The sequence below is a fragment of the Coturnix japonica genome, chromosome 6 (assembly GCF_001577835.2).
Source record: "Coturnix japonica isolate 7356 chromosome 6, Coturnix japonica 2.1, whole genome shotgun sequence".
In the NCBI taxonomy this organism is placed as follows: Eukaryota; Metazoa; Chordata; class Aves; order Galliformes; family Phasianidae; genus Coturnix; species Coturnix japonica.
In genome coordinates, this window is record NC_029521.1 from 23,100,003 (window position 1) to 23,118,804 (window position 18,802).

Consider the following 18,802-nt stretch of genomic DNA (forward strand, 5'->3'; position numbering starts at 1 on the left):
AGGGGCTGGGGTCTGGTTTATGAAGACTGAATGTTTGTGGACAGAGACGTCCCATTGCATACAAATAGCAGATCAGTGATTTGGTATTTTGTTTTAATGACCCATCTTACATCTTAACTCTGGCTAAAAGCGAATGGAAATGACAGCCTGTTATGAACGAATATTGTGCGCTGTGAAACCAACAGTTACTCCTGTGGTAACAAATACGGCCTGTGGAGAAACCAAATGATGTGAAAGCAAGACGTGGAAGCCAAACTATGGGGTAGGTTTTTTGACCTTGTGGGTGACCAGGAGGATCGGCATTTGTAGCAACCAGAGCCCATCTCAGTCATGCAGGGAGTCGCTTTGTTAATGCAGTTTTCCTGCCGACGAGGTTTGTTTGCTTGGTGATAAGAAACAATGGTCAACTCGATGTGCTACTTAGGCATTTTAGTGCTTGAGAAGAGGAATCTAGATTTGTGCTAAACCTGTTTTCTTAGTCAAACGCCAGCTTGGCAGCCTATCTGGAAAGCTGGTAGCACCGAGACAGAGTGATTATGATGATTGTTCTCAGCCTCCCTGGTAAGTCTGCTTTTAAGAAACTTCTTTCTGTCAAGGAAAACACGGTTCTTGTCTACAGGATTGAAAAGGCTGCATGAGAGAGGCACGGCATTGCCAGGTGCTCAGGGTCATACTTTTCAAGGTGCCTGAAAAGCAGTGATGGTTCTGGCTTTGAGTAAGATTAATGTTCATTCACTAGAGTGATATTAGCTGCAGTTAAGGAGGGGAAAGCATGGCACAGAGGAACAACAACAGAAGTTGTGAGTTTTCCAGTTATATATGGAGACTCAGTTTTTGTTCTGCTAAGGAGAGCATAGTTAGATTGGTTTGGGTTTGTTTTTTTCCATTTCCTGCACCTGGGGGTTGTTGTTCTGTAATACACTCTCGTTTTGTTATGGTAGCAAGACACGCACTTGCAGTGGGACGGCACTATAGGTGTGTGGCTTTTTGTGGCACCCAAGTCTGAAGCTGTGCCCTCACTGTGTGCTGAGCCTTGGGGTTGTTGATTCCCACAGGGTGAAGCCAGTTAGTCACTTGGTCTGACATGGGTGAGCAGGCTCCGAGAGAGAGACAACGCACTCCAGGTTCCATCCTTATTTTACTGGTGTTGCAAACAAGTTATTCTTGTACTCTGCAGAAAGCCTCACGACCACAAAACCAGCAATAATTGGATAAATGATAAGCTTGTTTTCCTCCTCCTCTTCCCAGATATTCTGAGTGTGACAGACAGCAGAGATGTAATACACATCTCTGGAATCCAGAGTTTCATAACGTGGCAGCCGCTTGCTGCATATGCCACTGCATACATAAAACAGTATTTATTTTAAGTATTGAGAAACATTCTCTCTAAGTAGAAGAAAAAAGCGTTCAGGTGAAGCCAGTCCCATTTGTTTACAGGTCTTGGGTTTTGTCTTCATACATTTTAAATGCTTTTCATTTGTATTCTGATTTCTTGAGCCTTTCAACTTCATGTCTTCCATTTTTCTTTGTTCATACAACAAGAAAGTCTGGAATGAGTCCTTACTTTAAAAAGGAAAATCTGGTTGAGTGTCCCATATAACCAGCAACCCCAGACAAAGGGCATTTAAGAATACAGCCTCTTTGGAGAGAATTGCTCATCTTGAGAGTGGTTCTCAGCTCTGAGTTTAAGTAATTTAAGTAAATACTTCGTTGACAGTTTAAGAAGCTTTTAACAGCACCTATTTTAACAACACCTTTGCTTTTCAGGGAGGTCTCTCTTGTGCTTTTCTGAACATTTGGAGCTTGTTTCACCTCTGTATGTGCTGCTGAAGACGGAAAGGTAGTGTACCAGCATGACTAACGTGTGTTGAATTATGCATACAAATGCTTTCAGAAATGCACGCACAGATTTCATGCAGTCCCCTTAAGCTGCTGAGCAGGAGGGAGGGTGCAGAGCCATCCTCGGGGCAGCAGGAGGAGGGAGGTGGGTTGGCATCCTGGGAGGAGCAGAAAACCTCTGTGGTTCCCTAAGGAAATCATAGATGCCTTCAAGGCCGTAAGCTTGGTGGCCTGATGTTTAACCCTGTCCTTGTTTTTGGAACACTGTTAACAGATAAGTGATTTCTTCTAGTTCAGGCTGCTGAATATCCTCATTTTAAATCCGTTGCTGTTTGTTGCGGTGCCGTTCTCAAGCTGTGCACATCAAGAAAAGGAGGAGACATCCTTCCTCAGCTCAAAGATTCTGTCTCTCCCTGCTTTGGATACAAGTGCCTGGCCATAATTCCCCAGGGTGCACAGACGGCTTTGTGACCAGCTGCTCTCTCTGTTCTCTCTCTGCCAACAGCGTCCAGGGAAAGCAGAGGCTACCTGCTGTCTTATGGCTGTGTAAGAGTCCCATTCTGGGCTCTTAGGCCAGGTGCTCCAGAATGGCATTTCTAGGAGGTTACTCTTCCACTTGTGTGGTTTCAGTCGCTGATGTCTTTGGCCTTGTGCCTTGAAGTGCCAGCAGAGTCATGCTGTAATTGCCCGTAAACGCACCGTCTGTCATATCATTGTTTAATTATTCCAGCTTCTCACCGCCACGCACTGCTTAGTGTCTCTCCTGCTATCTTTATTTAATTGAGTGGAAAAAAATCTGAGACTTGTGCTTCACTTACGTCACTTTGTATTTATCCAGCATCACTGGATCCTGCTTTGAAGTCCCAGCTTTTGTATGCAGAAGTCAGTTTTCTATACAGAAAAAAACAGAAAAATGCCCATGTCAAAAGCGTATGTTAGAAATAGAATCAATATTGTAACACATGGTAAACTCTGGCCAGAAAGCTCTTAACACAGTCAAATGATTGTATTATTATCCTTTGAAACTTGGCTCTGCCTCTGAGAAACAAGAAAGGGAAAGAAAACTCTTGAATAACCAAGCCCTTGTCCTCACAGTGCAGGACTGTTCTCAGCCTGTTGCTTTGTCTGTGCCACTTCTTCCTCTTCTGTCTCTCAGCTCTTGTTTTCTTCCACATCGAATGCATTCAGCTCCAGGAGCCTCCTTTCCCCAGCCCATCCCTATGGATCTGTGTTGGAGCGTTATCAAATGTCAGTTCTGTCCCAAGATTACCCTGCAACATCCCATTGGCAGTTCCACCACTGTTTCAGACACCTCTATGCTTCTGTTCCAAGCTTGCAACTAACAAAATATTAACAAAAAATTAACAAAATATTAATGTGTTGGGAAACAAAATAATCTTTCTGAGGTCTCTCCAACGTTCCCCTTGTCCGTATGGCCTCTAAAAGACTTGGCAGCATGTTGGCTGCTTTTCTTTCCTCCCCTTCCCTGTGTCAGTGACAAATGCACATTGTTTTTCTGGTCTTCAGTTCAGCTTTCAGTCTCCGAGCCAGAACAATGCTTTGTGCAGCACCCAGCACACCAGATCAGTATCGAGGCTGCTGTGTGCTCCTACACCAACACAAAGTGTTAGGGTTGCTGGCACTCTCTCTGGCCTAGTTTGCCTCTGTCCTAACAGAAGGAGTTTCACAATGTCCTCCTGGAAGATCACTGTACACCTGAATGGATTTAGCTCTCAGGATTCTGTTTTTTTCATAAATCCTCAACTGAGATTTTCATTTTCAGGTGTGCTCCTTGTAATGCTCAGTTCCCTGACTGAGCCAGCATCATTTTTGGGGTTGTACTTTCTGGCTTCTCGTAACTGTGAGATTATTCATTTCATACTATTTTCTAATTTATTTTTCATCCGTCTCTTTTCTGCAGGAAAGAGCAATTTATACAGTGATTTCAATGTGGAATTGACTTCAGGCTTTACTGCTATTTGTCACCATTCAGGAAATCCATCCCTGGCTCTAGAAGAACACTCAGTCCCTGCTGACAGTCTGAAAGAGGGAGAGCAAATAGATAGCAGAGCTGCAGCTATTAAGACCAACAGGCACATACTTTATTCCAACTCAATTTTCCATTCCCAAATGCCTTTTGAAGAAAATCTTTCTGTTGGAGAGAACATGAAGGAAGGCTGTGGGTACTGGTGGGCTTTTTCGGGGGTGGGGGATGTTTTGGTGGTGATGGTTTGTTATTGATGTTGTTTCATAGAGACTCTCCTGTTCTTGCTGATCTCCATCTTCTTCCACATTTCAAGCTGCAAGGTCACAACAGTGACAGTATGTTATCCCAAGGAAAGCTGCTGCTGCCCCTGGCCTTGGTTAACCTGTTGGTAATGGTGCTTGCCTGGGCATGGGGCAACTGGCTTTTCACACAGCTCAGCATGGATGTGCTGCCACTCCCAGTCACTTTTAGGACACAGTTGAGTTGTTTTTCTTGAGATTACTGTACCCATTAATCTTAAGAAAAACATGTAATAAAACTGTTCAGCTTTCCTGGGGCCACCACTCCCAGAGACCTTTCCCCCTTTTGGCTTCTGCAATAACTGCTTTCCTTTGGCTCTGCACCTTTATCAGCTAGAAATGATAAACTACAGAACTGGTTGGCTTCAGGCTCTCTTTTTTTGTGGGACAGGCTATGCTTGTGCCTATTGAGGACTGGAAGATCGCAGAGGACGAGGGGGAAATGGAAGGCTGCTCCCTCTTGTACACAGTGCAGGGGCAGGATACAGCCTTTTATGTAGTTCAGCAAAGAAAAACTTGGGCTTTCCTGCACACCGTGCCATACCAGTCAGCCTGGTACTAATGTTCCTGGACCTTTGAAGGCAAGAAACAACACGCAGTATGAATGAAATGTAAGCCTTGCTGCACAAGAGCACTGGTGCCAGCCAAGTTTAAAAGTCTGATGTGAGAGTCAGGTGGAGCAGGTACCATGGCAGGAGGTGCCATGTATCACCTGCAGGCATGTAGATCTGCAGTGCTGCTACAGCATCCAAGTCCAACCGCAATGAGTGGCATGTAAGAAGCTGGGGAACCCACGGCCACGTTTGGCTTGAATGCACTTTCCTTGGGAGGAAGTGGCTTTTCCCTTGGAAAGCTCAAATCCCCAGGGTCCCTATGAGGTCAATGGAAAGAGTGATTTCATAAGCTCCAGAATGCCTTGACAAACTCTTATCATTTCGACTACGGAGCAAACTTAGCCTCTGTAGTTTTAAACCTGCTTTTGTGAGTACTAAACCCTTCCTGCTCCTTAGCTTTGAGAGTTATGCTGTCCCTGGTAGGCACATTGCCTGCTGTGGTTCAGGTGCTGCAGACCCAAGCTGAGAGAAGCTTGTCCACCAGCGCAGAGTGTCCTGTAGCATCCTGCTTTATCCTTTTGGCTTATCCTGGAATAGGTTAGCAGGTACCAGAGAAATAAAATGAAGTCAAGAAATGTTGGTTTCTTTCTGGATAGCCTGACTGGGCTAGAATCATCAGCATCAGTTTCAGTTTAATGAGTTTTCATTCCAGCTTTTTTTTGCGTTTTCAAAGTACAGACAACTGAGGCCTTTAATTTGCCCCGTCTTTTACTGTAGAGAAAAGTAGAAGTTTCTGACAGCTAATACCATCCCACCTAGAATATCTATACTAAAAAAAGTACAATTTATTGTCTATTATGAATGAAAAAGCTCTTGCTGTTTTCTCTCATTTGTGGTGTTGACTGTGAAGGATAAATTGTTTGAACTGGCTGACTCTTCATTTGTATACCTGAAGATTAACTTGCTTGATAGCCTGATGGATCTGCAGTTTTTCCTCGCACCAAGTAAGCAGCAGAACTGCTAGTCCTGAGGCAGTTAGGACACAGCACATACTTGAAGAAAGACTGTCACTTTTACTAGTAAATGGGAGAAAATGATCTCATGTGTGACATCCTGGATGCTTAAGGATTGATCCATTTGGAAGAGCCCCTGTAGGACCTAGAATGCGTATCTGACACACGTGCATAAGTGATAATGAGTTTAAAGTTGAAGCTGACAGGCCTGAAACTTTTTTTATGTGGTAGTTTTGCAACCCTAAGCCATGAAGCCTGGTTTGGAGGACACAGACCTATTAAACAAACTCCATCCTTCTTTCATGTGTGTTTGTAGAACCAACAGCAAGAAGAAGTAGGAAGAATTTCATGTCACTCAGTTGGGCAGGCCTGACTCTGAGCACAGAGAAGGAACAGAGTAAAAATAGTAACGTCTTGCTGTACTGTAGTCCCTCAGCAGAGAACCACATTTTGAGGTTCCCCTTCTTGGTGTCCTTCTTTGAATTGCAACAGAAGCTTTCGCTCGGGTGGGCGGTCTTTCTCTTCGGTGTGTTGGATCCTGTTGTTGGCCACTCTGTCCCAGCGCTGGTTTCTATGCATTGTCAGTGGTTCTGGATTTGTATGTGCATCCCCCAGGTACATTTTCTGTGCCTCATACTCTGCCTCTCTCCCCTTTTAGGTTGTACCAGCTCTTCCAGCCTCCCCACTTTCCGTGTACCTGTGACCATGGCAGTACAGCCAGGATTACATCTAAAGTGAAGACAGAAAAACCATGATGAAGGCTTATGCTATTTTCATGATGGATATGATGCTTATGATGCTCACAGAAATGAAAAGGTGTTTGTCATGCCATCAGCCTTCAAAGCTTTCTTCTTTCCCATGGAACAAATGAACATGCTGCAATCCTTGGCTCAGAGACTGAGGCCAACTTTCTCATAAACTGACAATTCAGGAAAAGGAATAGGATAAGATGGGAAGGTCTGGGCAGGGTGAGATGGAGATGAGAGGAAGGTAAAACCTTAAACTGGGAATTTGGAGGTTTGAGATGAGATGGAGGGAGGCTGAGATTCACAAAGAAAGAGTAATCAGGAATTAGAGGAGTTTTATGCTGAGGACATCTGTGCAAGGAACCAGTAGCAGCGGAGGGACAGAAGTCAGCAGAACTCGGTGCAGAGAAAGTCACAGGGGATGGGAAGTTAGAAGAAGAACTGGACAAAGGAGACTGGATGAAGAGCTGGCGTAGGGAACTGGAGCTGGAAGCACCGATGGATGCTAAGAAAGGAGAGGCAGGTGGTGGATATCTGAAGGTATTAGCTGGGCATAGGCAGAGGGGAAGGGAGTGCAGTACTGGGGGGAGCTGGGGCTGGGCAGCGGGGAAGGCTGCGGGATGAGGGGGATGTGCTGACTGGGCCATCTCTGCTCTCCAGGCTGGCAGCCAAGCAGGGCTTACCCGAGTCTGGCCTTCAGTGTGGCTCAGCCGACAAAGAATTTGCCTCTTGTTGGTCTGCCCCAGACACAGTGAGAATTTAGTGCCCTGGGATGAGGCGGCAGCAGCTGCCTGCCTGGGGGAGGAGAGGCCTTGCTTGTAGTTAGATGAAAACATAAAACTACAGTTGGGAGGAGACAGTGAAAAGGCCACATGAACAAGAGAGAAAAGGTCAATTCATCAGTCCAGCAGCCACTAAATTAAGAAAAGGCAAGTGGGGCTCTAATATCAGAGGTATCTGAGTTCAGTCAAAGATGATTCTGAAGTCGCTGGATTGATCTTGTGGTCAGCTTAAGCAAGCTTAACAAATTAATGACAGTGTTTTAGTTTGTTGTGTAAGAGCTAGCTAATAAATCACAGTGCTTTGTAGGAACATGCTTGAAACAACTGTGTAAATACTAAATAGCCTTAGGAACGGTCTTATGAATCCACGGAATAATCCAAATTCCAGCCCTCCTCCCCCTCCACTGCTGGTCTAGATGTAGGATAACAGTCACCGCTCTTATCTGCTCCTGGCAGGGGGCAGAGCTCTGTGTCAGACACGTGTAAGTACCAGAACTGCTGGGGACGCAGGGAAGTCTGAACCCAGAAGGCTGGGAGGAGTGGTCCTTGAGAGCAGCTCGGCAGAGAAGGACCTGGGGGTAAAGACTCAACATGAGCCAGCAGTGCGCTCTGGCAGCCCGGAAAGCAAATGGGATCCTGGGCTCCATCAGGAGAGGGGTGGTCAGCAGGGATAGGGAGGTGATTGTCCCTCTCTACTCTGCTCTTGTGAGGCCCCATCTGTTGTACTGTGTCCGGGTGTGGAGCCCTTAGTACAAAAAAGACAGAGATTTTGGAAAGGGTCCAGAGGAGGGACAGGAAGATGATCAGGGGGCTGGAGCACCTCCCCTATGAGGACAGGCTGAGGGAGTTGGGTTTGTTCAGCCTGGAGAAGAGAAGGTTGCGGGGTGACCTCATTGCAGCCTTTCAGTACCTGAAGGGAACTTACTCCCAGGAGGGGAGTAAACTCTTGGAAAGGGCTGACAATAGCAGAACACGGGGAAATGGTTTTAAGTTAAAAGAGGGAAGATTTAGGTTGGATGTTAGGGGGAAGTTCTTCACTAGGAGAGTGGTTAGGCCCTGGAACAGGCTGCCCAGGGAGGTTGTGGATGCCCCGTCCTTGGAGGTGTTCAAGGCCAGGTTGGACGGGGCCCTGGGCAACCTGATCTATAAAGGTGTATGTTTGTATGTATGTAGGTGTGGCCCTGCCAGGCAGGGGGTTGGAACTACATGATCCTTGAGGTCCCTTCCAACCCGGGTCGTTGTGTGATTCTGTGAAGTGCTTGTGATCTGCACCACAGCTCCTTTTAGAGCACAGTGAAAGCTACATGCATTAAAAGAACATTATTATGGTTGCAAAGCCAAGCGTTTAAAGGTGAGGCAACGTACAAATGAAACAGCACTGAAACCTGAATTCAGGCTGTGTCCACACACAGTTATGAAATGCCTGTTAATGATATTTGCGCTGCTGTTCATCGCAGTGAATGGCAGCAATTCAGGAGCCTCTCCCAGTCCTGTAGGGTTCCCTATAGAACTGGAGGCTGAGTTTGCCTTGCTGTGTGTGGGTCTGCCTTAAGGGGAGGTACTCAGCCTCATAAGCGCTACCGGATTCAAAACACGGGTCAGTGTGTATAACCTGATGCTAAAGGAGCCGTAACTAACGTTGCTGGGTTCGTCCAGGTCCCCCCCGTGATGTACCGGGCCCCGGAACGGCCCGACAGCGCCTCGGCGTCGCCAGGGGCGACCGGGCCACATCCGCCCGCGGCCAAGATGGCGGCGGCGCCGCGACACGGAAGTAGTCGGCCGCTCCGTGCCTCGGCGGACCCGCCCCCACGGTGCGGCGGGAGGGCCGTGGGCGGGGAGTCCCGTGACGGCTCGGTGCGCACAGACGGTGGCCGGCAGGGGCGGCCGGGTCGGGCGGGGAGGGGGGGGCCGGGCCGGGCGAGCCGCAGGACGATGGCGGAGCCGCACGGTAGGAGGGCGGCGGGGCCGGGGTTATCGCGGCGGGGCCGGGGATCTCGCTGCTGAGCCTCGGGGCCGCGCCGAGGCGGTGGCGGCTGACAGCGGGCGGGGCGGGCCTGGCGGCGGGAGGCCGCGGGCACAAAGGCGGGGAGGGCCCGGGCGGAGGGTTACCGGCACGGGAGGGGTGTTGGGCAGGGGGGGGGGGCTCCGCTCCGCCGTGCCGCCGAGGGGAGGCATCGCCCCGAAGGAGGCGTAGGAAGAAGAAAGGAGGAAGCCGAGCGGCACAGCCTCACCTCTGCTCCTGCCGGTATCGGGGGCTGCGGGGACGGAGAAGCTCGGGGCGCCGGGCCGGGTGTCGCTCCGGTGCGGCCGCGGGGTCCTCGTCGTGCTTCACGCTCCTGGCTATCGCTCGTGGCGGTGGCATCCCTCTCAAGTCTTCGCCCTCCCGTGTGGCCGGGCGTAGTACGAGTGGATGGCACCGAGGGCACGCTGACAGCTTGCCCAGCCGTTCCGAGCCGCTTTTTGCCCGGCGGTTCTTGTGCCGAGCCGTGGGGAAAGCGAAGGGGCCGCGTTGGTGCCCAGCGGTGCGGTGCAGAAACGTGAAGTTCCGCGAAGTGCTGCTGTTGGGCAGGATGAGAGAACGGGACGGGGGGAAATGGTACAAAAATCGCGGCGTGTGACAAAGCTGTCACGAAGGGCTGCGGCGTCAGGAGTGATTGCTGATGGATGTGTATGGGATGGGGGCTGTGGGAGCTCTGTGTGCACATGTACGTACACAAAGGCAGAACATTAGTGATAAGGAGTTGTGATGATGTGTGGTGTCATTGCTGCGGCACTCAGTCTTCATTTTTGGACTGTTGCCTTTAATAATTAGATTCAGGCTCTTGGTTTTCTCCCGTCTGCTTGTTTTCACGTTTGACTTTCTACTTGTTGTTTTCCTTTTGCCTTCTGAACTGCTTTTTCTTTTTAATCACCCAGCATTATTGAATGCTTCTATTTATAAAATTGAGGACTTACTTAAAGTAAGTGGTGGTCAGATCCCGCTTATTTACAGCCGTATCTCAGACATATGTTGTATGGTGATCTCGATGTAATCCTAGGCTGGTTTTGGGGCAGATTTGCTGTATCCTATGAATTTATTATTACACTGTTGTGCATACGTTTTAATTTTAGTAGCACCTTTTATCCTCTTAGTTCCTTTGGAATGATTTGAGCGTGGCTGTTTTGGTTTTCTGTGCAGTTGTTCTTTGTTCTGGGTAGGGAAAACGAAGGCTGTTTTCATATTATGAGGCTGGCTACCTTTTAATGTTAGGCTAATATTTGCCGGCCATCAGGACTTGTGTACGTGTGGCGAAGCAAAACGTGTACATCAGGCAGAACTAATTTGTTATCTAACCTTGTAGCACAGCACGATGCTTCCAGACAAAGCTCTCCTTGTACCCGGCGCCGTTGAGAAACACATTCCCAGTGAGGATGCTGCCTTCTGCCATGCCCCTCTTCTGCTCTTTCTGGAAACACAGAGTGATCCTGGGGCGACGCAGGCAGAGTCTGCTGGGAGCTTCCCTTCCCTTCCCTTCCTTGTCTGCCACCTCTGGGGTGGGAGATGCGGGAGGGGACGTTCTTTGTTGTGTGACACTGAGATCGCCCTGACGGCGTGTTCTGCTCAAGGGATTGTGCGTAGCACTGGGGATTCCTTCAGCCTATGGATGTTTTTTCTTCACGTGCTCTTAGCTCACAGGCAGAAATGAATTTCTCTGAAGATTATTGTATGTGTTCCTTTTAGGAAACCCTTGGATTCATTGTTTCTTGGCTGTGGCTTTCTAGAAATGTGTGTTTCTGTATGGTGATCCCTGCTTGTCACCGTGGCCAGCTGCTCCCGGTGCTGTGTAATGCCAGTGAAATAGGTGGATGCCTGTGCTTGGATGCATACATAATGCTTGTGCATGTTAATTGTGTCAAAGTATCTCCTGTTTGTTCTGCTGTGAGTGATCTGTGCTTGACAAGGCTGAGGAAGCTGTGCAAATAGCTGCACTCCCTTTTGGGAGGATTTTGCTGGGCGATAAGGAGATGAGACTGCACGAAGAGATTTTCAGATGTTTCCATCACATCGTCGTACAGAATTTGGGTAGGTGCTGAACACGAGATGCTTCTCTCTTCTGGCGGCTTCCCTTTGTATCTGAAGAGGAAAACTCCTATGTTGCTGTGTGTGTGGAGGACAGGAGCTGCCTCGCCCGCTCTGCCTGCAGCCCTGTGCCCTTCTAGCCCTCAGCTCAGGACTGTGCTGTGCTCCTGGGCCCAGGCTCTGCCTCCAGCACTCGGGGATCACTGTGAGCTCCCCAGTCGGCTTCAGGCGGGTGAGTGGTGAGGACTGGTGCTCGGGCAGCCCCCAGCCCTTGGCTATTCCCACTGTTCAGCTTTCTCCTCCACCCAGAGTGCTCCGAAGCTCGTTCCTTGCTTTTTATTATAATATATACACACATATATATTTTGTAGCAAAGCTTTTTGGATGCTCTTTTAATGGAAGCGCTGCTTGCTTTCCTCTGTTGCTGTAATAATATCTTGTGTTTCCTTGCACTGAATGCAGCTCTGCATATTGGCAGAGATATTTCTGCCTTTTTTTTTTTTCCTGGTGGGTTTGTTTGTGTGAGAGAGGGCTGGGGAGGACACGGCAGTGAAGATTAAGCAGCCAGTTGTAGCTAGATTGTGGAGATAAGAAGAGCCCTTGTTTACACTAAAATCCTACTGCTGACATATTGTAGTTGGTTTGATACAGTAGTCCTGGTATGTTACAAAACCCACCCAGATAAACCATATAGCAAGAAGGTAATGTTTGCAGTATTAGCCATTGACCTTAATTTGCCTGCCTTTTGTTTTTACTGCATTGCTTGGGCTTGACTGTATTGTGAAATGCAAATAATGCGCTATTAAATCTGAGCGTTGCCTGACACAAAGTTTTGTTCAGTAAAGGCAGTTTGGGTACAGTGAAACAATGATCCCTTGGTAAAAAGAGAACTTTAATTACTACAATTTTTTTTCCCCCTTAACCTCCAGGTAATGGATACGCTTTGTAATTGGGCAGTGTTGATTTCTTTTTAAATAGTTGGGTAGCACGTGGTTAATGTTGGCCTGTTTGAAGCTGTGTGAAGCCCTTGGACTGTGTTGCTGTGTGGGATAAATACGGAGTGTGACAGAGCTGATGGTGGATGGGCTGATAGTGGTGAGGGGCTGTGGGTTGGTGCAGGCACCCACTGCAATGAGTGGCCAGAGAACTTCTTAAACCAACCTGGCACGTGTATATACATTAGTGTTGCTTTGCTGTTGAGCTGGACGTGTAAAATAAACCAACAGGACCTGAGGGACTTGAACATAATGGTTTGCTTTTAGGCTCCCCTCTGTAAGGATGTCTGTGTCTCCGTGGATGTTAAGCCTGATTCTTATACCCGCCTCCCTTATTGTTACAAAAATGATTGTGCTGGGAAAGCACACAGCTATGGCGTGTGTGTGTGTGTGTGTGTGTGTGTGTGTGTGTGCAGGCCCGGCTCATCCCGGCTGCTCTCGCAGCGAGCTGGGCTCGTTCTTACCTTCCCATTCTCACCCTCCACGTGCCCTCCTGCCTTCCCACCTCGCATGTAGAAGTGAGACGCTGAATGGCTGCAGAAGGCACCATTTCCACGGAGCCCGACGATGCCGTACATACTGTATCCGGACCTGCCTCCCCCGTGGTCGGAGGCTTTGTGTTAGGCATGCATCCTAATTGTTCTTCTGTTGGCATTGTGCTGCGCTGAAGGGCTGGGCACCAATGCAAATGGCCTTTCTAATACCTTCCGTATTTGCATTATAATGGCTGCGTAAATACTGCAGCACGGCTCGGTTCGCTCTCTGCTTTGACTGCTGGGCTTTAAAATAGGCTCTTTCTGGAGCTCTGGATCCTGTTCGTGGCTGGGATTGCTTTGCAGAGAGGTTCTAAAGCGCATCTTTATTAAACGCTGAAACGCGTTTGCAGTGAGATGTGGTTTTCACTTGCCCGTGTTCTGGTCTCCCACTCCTGCAGCCCAATGGCTGGGACAGGCACTGGGAGGCAAAAACCCACCGCCAACAAAGTGTAACCCCAAGCAGTTGGGCCACTTCTCACCAGCTATTGCTAAACGGGCTGTATTTGGGGTCACAGAGCATGCTTGCTTGAGACTTGGTTTGCACGTGTTCTATCTGCTGAACTCTGGATGTCTGTGGGAATATTTGATTGTAAGGAATACAGAATATTGTGCCATCGTTGTTTTGGTGCTGAAACGCTCAGTGGCTTATGAGTAACGTCACCAAAAGCAGCCTGAATTTCCTTGGAAAGTGTCGACACAGTGATGTGACTGAAACCAGAGTCTGGTTTTGGGAACTGGTGGCAAATTGCCATCACCTCTCCGTCATGAGTTTGCCTTGGAGTTGTTAAACAGGCAGTGATTAGTGACACCCAACTCTTACTGATCACTAGGTGCCTAGAGACCATATTATCATTGTACAATAGCGTCTTTTAAAGGTTTGGATTCACTTCATGTCTCTGCCACCTGGTTGTTACTGTATTAGGTGTCAAACGGAGGGAAGGGCAGTGTTTTCTGCTACTGTTTGTATTTTTGACTAGTGAAAGTGAGCCAGTCACAGCTGTCTGATGTGGTGCTGTTTGTGAAAGCTGCAGCAAGATGTGTTTAAATCAGACGTGGTTGTGTCTTGTGCGTGCGTGGCTCTGATCTTAGTCTGTCTCTTGTTAGCAAGTATTGAAGCAGAGGTAACGATATGATGAGTGACCTTGTTGGAACTATAGTTAAGAAAATGCAGTTTCCTGAAACACTGATACTATTGCAAGAAACCACAGATCTGCTCGACTTCTCAGGTGTCACTGCGTGGTGCTGCAAACAATATTACTGCAACACAGCAGTTTTCACACGCTGCCAAGAGCTTTGTCTGCTTCAAGTTCAGAAGCGTTATGCAGATGTGAGTTCGGATCTACGCTGTCATTGTCTCCGTTTTAATAGGAACTAGCATTAAACCAAGAAATTGAAGGGGTGGTTCGTGACAGTTTAAATGGCCAGAAGAAGCCATCGGGATGTTGCGTGTTGATGAGGAAGAAAAAATAAGCGTATTTATTACTTTTACAAAGAATTACTTGACTGGCAGCCAAGAAGACTGAGGCCTGATATTTATTCATAGGGAAGGTGCAGCAGTGCTCATGGAGACTCGGACTTTTTCCTTTTCCTTCCTCTCATCTGTGTCCTGTCGTCTCAGTGTTGGCAGGCAGGGTTTGGCTCTCTGCAAGGCTTCCCTGCAGTGCCTGGCACTGATGGCAGCCTGTGTGCCACAGCACGTGAGCTGTCTGCTCTGCTGGGGAATGAGACGGTCACTGTTGTGGTTTTTTTTGTTGTTGTTGGAAGTTTGGTTATGATCTATTTTGTAACGTGCAGCATTAATCATGTTTATTGATCGTTGTCCTGACTGCAAATATTCATATTGCAGCAAAACATGCAAAGGAAAAAAACAGTTAAAAAAATATTACTGCTTTAACTTTGCATGTGTGTGTATGCATATATATATATATATATATATATATATATATATATATATATCTTTATAGTTGAACAAGAGAGGAAGATTCAATATGTTGCTATGGTTTAAAGTTTGTATAGCACTGCACTGGAAGTCTTAGTAAAGTTGTACTAATTGCCATACAGTGCAAATGGAGGTACCAAGCAGCGTGCAGTGCTGTGGGAATGTTCAGATTCTTAACTGAGCTTCCATCTTGCTTTATGTTCATGTTGTATCTAATGCATGACTATCATAGAACCATTAGAGTTGGTAGGGACATCTAAATGTCATCTGATCCAGCTCGCCTGCAAGGAGCAGGATCAGCTACAGCCCCAGCTCAGAGCCTGGTCCAGCCTGAATTACTGGAGTTCATTCCATCCTCATTTAAAAGAAAGCAATAATAAAAACTCTATAGCCTATAAACTCTCTCTTCCTCCTCCCCAACTCAGCAGTGAACAACCCCAATCAATGAGTAATTCTTGCTCCTCCGTTGATGAGCAGTTGTGTTTCTGAACTTGCGATGGTAGTTGTGTGCTTTCTGGATGGTGCTCTTTATTCCCTTCCCCCTGCCTTGAGTCAGCTGCTGCAGAAAAGCAGAACTGCGCCTTTCATTTAATTCTAAGGGATAACCACGCAGAGAGGATTCGTCTTCAGATTTCCGTAATGCTGACTTCTGTTCAGAAGTGTTGAGTTGCATGGAGTCACTGAGTGTAGCTGAGAGAAAATGACTTTGCAAGCACTCTATGGCTCCTGGAGGCATCAGGTGGCTAAGTGTGTAAGCACGATTACACAATGGTCTGAAATGGGTCCTCATAAAAAGAAACAGTGCAAAGAAGTGATCTCTTAATCGAGGAAGTCAACTGGAGAATCCATCTGTGTAGTCCTGCAAAGTGCTGATAGTGGCAAAATACAAAGGACTTGTAATGGAAACCCATCCTGCTGTTGGTTGCTTGACATCTCAGTTTCTGTCTTTATGTTTCCTTGTACCAGTGATGGTACTATCAGAGGCTTTAAAGCCAAGATAAAATCCTATGAAGTATGCATAGCTTGGAGTAATTTGCATGGTTGTCTTGTTGAAGGGATGAATGGGTTAAAGGAAGCCTTAGCTCATACGTGAACAGACTTCATCTGTGGCAGTTACCTTTCTAATACATTAAATTTTTAATACATTCTAATACAATAAAGATTCTGGTGGCTGTGCGTATTGTATGGTGTTAGCAAAACTTAAATAATTCTATTAAAGATACTTGTGTAACGCAGGCAGCCCCATGGATCACAGTGAATTTAAGAAGTTTGGGGGTCGGTTTTCCTAAAGGGAAATCTGTTGGTAAAAAAAAAGCCCACAAAACTAATGACAATGCATGGGAACTTGTGGTTGCGCAGCAGAGTTTTGTTCTGGTAAGTCCCCCCCGTCCCTTTGAACTCCTGTGCAGTGCAGTTTGGGGCAGATCTCAGGCTATCGGATTTGTTTTTCTGTGGTGAGCTCCGTGTTTGCTTTTTGGAATATTCAAACAATTGTTTGGCAGCTTTCTTGACAGCATATTGTGTGTGGCAGAGCCTTGTTAGGAAGGAAACAGCAGTTTAAATATTAGAACCATGAGCTGAAATTCACATAATAGATACAACAACCTATTTTTTTTTTCTTTTGTCATGACTTCATCCATGGATTTATTTTCTCTGCTTTAGGCTGTTATTAAGTACATCTTTACAACAGTAATTTCTCAGCCCATCTCTGAAAGGAGTCTTCACAGAAGTATCAGAGCCGTTCCCTGCACTCAGGCTGTCTGCAGCCTTCCCTCCCAGAAGTGCTGTTCTGTGTCCGGCTCTTGGGAGCAGCCCTGCTCCCATCCCAGCAGGCAGAGAGGTTTCAGCGTTAGGTTTTCTTCTTCTAAACCAAGATTCTCTTTATTGAACCAATTAGCTGCTGGGTGCAGGCCAGAACTTTCTCCTGAAATCAGAATTAATGAATAAACAAATCAGACTGGGGAGATTTCCCTTCTTAACAGGCAGTGACAGTGATAGGGTTTGCATCCCACAGCCGTGGTGTATGTGTGCTTGGTTCTCTTGAAGCCATCGGGGTTCGCTTCTGAGCGTAGATCACACGTTTGCATCACCCATCTGAAGTCATACCTCTGTTGGAATGTTTCTTAATCGACTTCAGCTCCTCTGCAGCAAGCAGATGGGGCGCACACCGTTGTTAGTGAGCAGTTTGCCCTACTGCTGGGGCTGCAGCTCCCTTTGCTCCGCTCTCTGCCTTGGCTCTTCCTTTACTCCTGCTGCTGCTGCTTGCTCTGCTCAGAGAAATCAGGAGCTGCATTCCATGCTCCTGCCCTCCTGTGGCGATGAAAATGTGAAGATTTTGCTCAAAATCACGTTGTGTAAAAATAAAAATAAACAGCAACAAAAAAAAAACCTGAGAATAAGGAACTGGTTTGTTTCTTCTATAGCAGCTTCTCTCTGAAGATACACGTTTGTTTTTTTTGAAGCCTTCTGTGTCAAAAGCACTAAAAATATCAGAATACTTTCTAAACTTGCTGTTACAGTTTCAAAGACATCTTGTAGACTTTCAGAGCTTTGAATTCACCTTCTGGCCATTTGGCGATGCTCACTGTCCCTCTGGCACTGAGAAGACACAGCAATTAGAGGGAAGATTCTGCCAGGCAGAAATGGAGATGGGATACTGTGGTTTTCCTGCTGGGAGCTGGTGGAGCTGAGTGCCGGAGTGCAGCTGTGTCCTGGTGAGCAGGGAGCTCCTGCTGCGGCCTCAGAGCAAAGCTGGTGGGTGCACAGCGGTTACTGCTGCCAGATCTTATCAGCAATTAAAGCCTCTCCCAGCGCGTGGTGTGGATAACAAGTGGTCGTGTTGGCTGCAAGGATCCTGAAGTGGTTGTAGTGCATGTGTAAGTGACCTCTTGTTTCTTGAGCTCTTTCTGTTTCTTGTACTTCACTCTCGTTGTAGCCCAGAATGTTTCCTGCCAAGATTGCCCTCAAATACAACCCACCTCATTTTCTTCGGAAGTAAATGAGTGGATGCATGACCCAACTTTCTGCAGGTAACTGGGCAGCTGGAGCCCTCAGCCATGAAGTTATTGTCTGCGAGCCTGTCGGGCTGGTAGTTTTCAAACAGAAGTAAGGAGAGGGTTGTATGTGAGTGCTGGCTTCAAAATCCTGCTGATTATTAACCCGCTGTTTAGAGAAGGCATTAAATAATGATGTGAACTTCTCTTTTGTGATTTTTTCACTGGCAAAGCTGTGGCTTTGTCACAGTTGGCAAGCAGGGATGCTGCAGGGATGTGCACAGGCTGTGCGTGGCTGTAGGAGTTTGAGGGCTGACTTTCAGGTTGCTGCCTATTTCAGTGCAGAGTGTGAAGTGAGCGTTCAGACCTTTGTCTCCCTGTCAGCAGCAGGTTTACCATCTGATCACATAGTTCTAGCAGTGCGGGATGAGGAGGGCGACAGCCTTGCCTATCTATTTTTGTTATTTTAATTTAAACTTACTGTTGTATAAACTGTTTTATGGACTAGATGAGAGACTATGGAACTTGTTAACAAGTTTATATTTTTACAGTTGCACATTGTTGGCTGTTCCATGTGTGCTGCAGGTGTGTGCATGTGTTCATTCACTACAAACATGTGCTGCTTTTCACTTCCCAGAAGCAAATGGCCAGAGTTTAACACTGGAAACGTTCCTTTTTGCTCAGATTTTGACTGCTTTTAAGGTGGCTGCTCTCATAAAAGATTTACCATAATAGAGATGGTAATTCAACCGCTCCAATTTGTCATATTCATTCAAACTCTGATTTTTCTTGCTGTCAAACTCTAACTACCTTCTCCTGAGCACCGTGTTCTGTCATCAGTCAGATTAAAGGGACAGCTGTACCATCCTTCGTCTAAACTGATTGGGGCACTGTATATCTGAGAGTACTGTCTGGCTTTGGGTGTTGGCAGTACACAGTTTGAAGTGCTGTGTAGTGCTCGAGCCTGGTGTAAATAAGGTGCCTAACCTTGAAAAGTAGTGGAATCTTTTTTCTTTCTATGAAAGTTTAACCACGTGATCACAGGGCACAGTCATTGGG

The 18,802-nt window shown here is 47.1% G+C and overlaps 1 protein-coding gene and 1 long non-coding RNA gene across 5 annotated transcripts in view; both read left to right on the forward strand.

Annotated features, from left to right (window-relative positions):
* Nucleotides 1–478: 478 nt before the first annotated feature.
* LOC116653636 lies at nucleotides 479–6,523 on the forward strand. Its single transcript, XR_004307838.1, has 4 exons — nucleotides 479–561; nucleotides 1,768–1,840; nucleotides 3,761–4,022; nucleotides 6,351–6,523. It is a non-coding gene; the product is annotated as an uncharacterized LOC116653636 (long non-coding RNA).
* A 2,521-nt stretch (nucleotides 6,524–9,044) lies between these two features.
* Nucleotides 9,045–18,802, forward strand: part of SHOC2 (SHOC2 leucine rich repeat scaffold protein) — a 56,376-nt gene continuing 46,618 nt past the window's right edge. Inside the window, exon 1 of one of the 4 annotated variants that reach the window (XM_015867372.2) lies at nucleotides 9,045–9,168. The gene's annotated coding sequence lies outside the window, so the exon portion shown is untranslated. Of the gene's footprint in view, nucleotides 9,169–9,447; nucleotides 9,466–11,266; nucleotides 11,284–18,802 lie in introns of those variants that run through there. The other 3 variants (XM_015867374.2, XM_015867373.2, XM_032445630.1) reach the window with 3 other exon arrangements.